Consider the following 4786-nt stretch of genomic DNA (forward strand, 5'->3'; position numbering starts at 1 on the left):
ACATACACTCACATTATTTTGAGTATATAGTTTTATTTCCATTTAATAACTTTCCATTATGATAAAACTGGCAGCAACATACTGATCAGTAGACTTGATAGATTTGAACTTATATTAAGGTTGTAATGGAAAGGAAATAAACAGATTTTAGAAAGTAATAGATGGAAATATTCAATAGATTTTGGAAGGAAATAGATGGATCTTGGAAACGAAATAAATGGAATTTGGAATGGAAGTAAATGGATTCGAAATTTCAAAATGGCTATGCCTGCTGAGATTTCACAGTAAAATAGTCTTTTAAAAAGTGTTTCAAAGTGAATGGTTTAAGATTTTTTTTCAGTATTAGTTTGCAGCACTACTTTTTGTTCGACATGACATAGATATCTCAGTAAGTTTAATACTAATTTAGTTTACCATTTTTGCCACTCTTATTATTCATTAGGCGCTAAAGAAAAATTAGCATTTTACGAGAAATTAAAAGACAATATTATAGTTGTGTTTGCATTTGTGTTAAAAGGATTGATAAATGTGATTATACTTATTTTATGTTTTGAAAGATATTTTTTTTGTTAATTTATAGTTTGAAACACATTCATAAAGTAAATGTTTTACTGTCTACATGTCATTTATGCTAGGTGTTAAGTGGTCCCTTAAACTTAATAGAATCTTAATTACTTAATAGAATCTTATTACAATATTGCATGTTATTGTGCATTTATACATGATTTTATAAGAGTTATGTTGTCGTGTTAGAATTGTTCAGTGCTGTGTTAACATAGATGAGTTTAAACTATATTTAGCATTGATACAGTTAATAACCTGGAACATGTAGCTGAAAACTAGACAATTATATAATGATAGATAAGTTTAACAAGTTTGCTAAACTGGAATTTTGGGAATAGCTTTCATAAACTCACTAAAGGCCTCAAAAACTAACTTGGGGCCTCATTACCTCACTTATCTAGAACAAAGGAAAAGCTTACAGCAGGAAAATTGATGTATGGTAGGAGAAATGCAATAGTTCACAATGAGTGCAGGGTACAGGGTTTTTTTTATTTGAATCTGTGTTCTTGTTAGGCTTATGAAAGTCAAGTTTCATATAAAAACTCAAGGTGCACAAAAGTGTTGAATGTGTGCTAGAATCCCCAAAATGTGTGGGCTGGGTTTGTTAAGCACTGGGGACAACCCTGTACATATTAAAATGCTTTAACTTTGCTTTAATTTTGCTGGTTAAGTTTTTAACACATCTAAATAACCTTACAAAGTTTACCTTGTACACTGTTTCGTTAAAAGTACTCTTAAATAAGAAATTGTTGTATATTGAAAATAACATGTACAGACAAGGACTTGAACGCAATTTAGAAATTGAAAGCTATAATACAACTGTACATGAAAAGTTTGTTTATTTCATGCAATGTGCTTTTACAGCAAGTGTGATATTTTGTATTAGTGTAAAATCATTTAATTTAGTGGGCATAGGCTTTTGTGTTTTTTCCCCAAAAAATGAATAACTTGTATGGATATGAATTTGTGGATTCCCATTTATCAAGATAAATTATATGAGAATTTTACATGTTTGTTGGGATTGATGAAATTAACGAAAATTAGTCACCCATAAATATTACTGATTTACAGTATGGATGTTGTGTGTTATTATTGTTGAGATGTTAAGGATTGTTGTAGATGTAGTTTAGACATTGTACCGGGTTTTAGCTTATGAATATTTCTCGCGGGTGCCTGTAATATGGTAAAAATACTGTTGAAACATAAGCTATCTCTCCAGTTTGCTTTTGCATGGTATTAATAAGTTAGGTATTAATACATGCTTTTTCATGTTGTAATATCAGCAGAAGCCCTCGGGGGTATGTTGGTAGCCTTTCCGGATAATAACATGAAATAAACATGACTTACCACTATTGTTGCTTGAAACATAGAAAAGTAAAGAAAATGAAAATATTGTAGGTCAGCATCATTAAATGTTCATGAAATATTCAGGAATGTCGATGTTGTTTGATCACGTTTACATCATTTCATTTTGAATTAACTGTTGTAGAGTGGTAATACATTACTCTGCCCTGAAATGTGCATATTTAAAAAGCTTTATTGACAGCATGTAAGTACAAGAATCTGTCTGTTAATACACCTATAATCTGCTGCTAACACACCCTCTGAAAACAATAAAAGCAGCAGTTTTATGCTAGAGTGTTAATTTACTGTTGAACAGATCTTTCTGTGGAACAGCTTTTGTAATGTTATTTCTGGAAGAATTTTCTGTCACATATATCATTATTTTTTTGTGCACAATTTTCATTTAATTGAACCATTTGGGACTTCTAAATGTCAGTGTGTTAAGACACATTTTGCTTATTATATAACTATGTATATGAACAAGAATAATTTTTGTCTGTGTATTTTTGCTTTAGATGACCATGGAAATTATTTTCTCATTGTTATTTATTTCAAGAAGTTTTAAAATTTTGCTAGTGAAACATTTGCATGTATTTTAAAACATTAAGTCTATTTACACAAACTATTGTTTGCTTATCTTAAACTTATAAAAAAAGACCACACCAGGATTAATGCATTACTGAAAAAGTTTTGTCATAGTGTTCAAATGCGGACTTTTGTATATATGAATTTTGTCAGTTTTCATTGGTATCTGAGAAGACAGATAGAAAGTTACCTATTTCTTTTATCTCGAAAGCGAATGAGTTCACATTTATTTACAAATTCTATCAGTCTTAATATGGATTTAAGTAAGATTACTGTTTTATGGTTGTTACTGTGGCAGTTGCACTTTCTGATGAAATTGAGGGAAGCAATATTGATACAAAATGTATTGTTATACATGGAAATTTAGGTACATGTACTGTCATTAAAGGATTGATTAAGTTGATAATGTATAATTTCTAGATTTTTGTGTTTGAATATGCTATGAGAATAAGATGAAACCACCGCCAGCTGGCAGATAGACTGGTAACTGCGGGTACACAATCGGAAACTTTTTATCCCTCCAAGTCTTATTATAAAGCCATTGTTAGCTGGTTAGTGGTGAATTTATACTTAAATCTTTGTTCTCAGATTTATATTTGTAGAACTTTGACTTGGTTTTGCCTGATAAAATAAAACTTGCATAGTTACCCGGAGATGTAGGTCAGTTTGAGTAATGTCTGTCAGCCTAGTGTTTCTAAAGTTTCCCTTCCAGTAATATTAAAATTTATTGGAAAAAGCGTATAGGAACATTATAGCAGTACTTCCTTTGCCTAAAATAGTCTGTGGGAACCTTGTCATTGGCCAATTTCAGGATTGTTCAGACTGTCTTGAGAATTGTCTTAAAATAAATTCTTGCCATTGGTCAGTGTTCTGAGCATGCTCTGAAATAGCCAGTCAGATGCTAGAATGTTTGGAATGGTCATTGTTCTCTACTGACATAATTATTTTCTTACAATAAGTTTATTTCAGTACTGCTCTAATAAATTGATAAACTGCAGAGGGTCCTCTATAAACTCTAGTTGGTTTAGTACATTTATCATCAAAACAACAAATGATTTTGTAGCTGTATTCTTAATCTATATGTTTTTGATATGGCTTGGCTTAAATTTTTGATGATTTATAAATAGTTTTGGACAAAAATTTGAAAAACTATTCATGAAATACTTCTAGCTATCTCTGCAGCTGATAGCATAGTTTTATAAACGGAAATAAGTAGGTTTATGAAATTTATTTTCAGTGGAGAAAAATCTAAAATTTGGAAAGAGGATTTTGTTAGAACAGATAAACAAGTGTTAGGATTCAGACTTATATTTATCTTATTTTAACATAACATGAGATTATGTTCATGGTTTTACATAAATGTATTTTGTTTTACAAGAACATACTGTTATTAACAAGACATTGATGAAACGTTAATTTATTTTTGTTTGTCTCTTTATGCCCCTAAAGTTAGGTATGTAGAAGATACAGTATCTTTCTTTACATGCTTCCTTCAGTCTGCCAGCGCTTTGTTAGCTCACCTGAAGACAAAGTGCTCAGTGGCTGTTGTGATCACTCATTCTGGCCTTCATCTGTGGCCTGTCCACACTTTCCTTCAGACGACATCTCCTTTAGAACTGTGTGGTGAAAGTTGATGAAATTTGGCCTGGATGTTCCTTTGGTGATCCTCTTCCAAAATTGTTGAAACGGTTCGGCTTGGCTGCATATAGAGGCTGCTAGTGCTAAAAATAGAAAAATCTTCAAACAACATCTCCCTTAACAGCTAGTCCAAATTTGAAATAATTTCACACAAATAGTCCTTAATATGTAATCTGCTACCAATTTTATTTAAATTACTCTGATTCTACAAAAAACATGGGCACCATGGTCACTTTTCCCTATATGTCTCTAGTGGAAATTGTAAAAAAAATTCTTGTATGAAACTGCTGGCCCAATTTTAAAATAATTTCTCACAGACAGTCCTTGTGTGACTCTCTACCAAGATTATTCAAATCATTCTGATATGTCAAGAAACATGGCCACCAATTTTAAAATAATTTCACATAAATGTCCCTTTGGTGGCCCTTTTGAAAATTGTACAAATTATTCTTGTTTGTCAATGAACATGGCTGCCCCCAGGGGCAGAGGGGATTGGTGGCTGTGTGGTCACTTTTATACATATAAGATCTAGTCAGAAACTTTTGACCCGATTTTAAAATTATTTCACACAAATCGTCCTTGTGTGACCCACTTCCAAGATTGTTCAAATTTTTCTGATTTGTCAAAAAACATGGCTGCCACAGGGGATGGTCAC

Source organism: Mercenaria mercenaria, chromosome 13, assembly GCF_021730395.1.
Source record: "Mercenaria mercenaria strain notata chromosome 13, MADL_Memer_1, whole genome shotgun sequence".
NCBI lineage: Eukaryota > Metazoa > Mollusca > Bivalvia > Venerida > Veneridae > Mercenaria > Mercenaria mercenaria.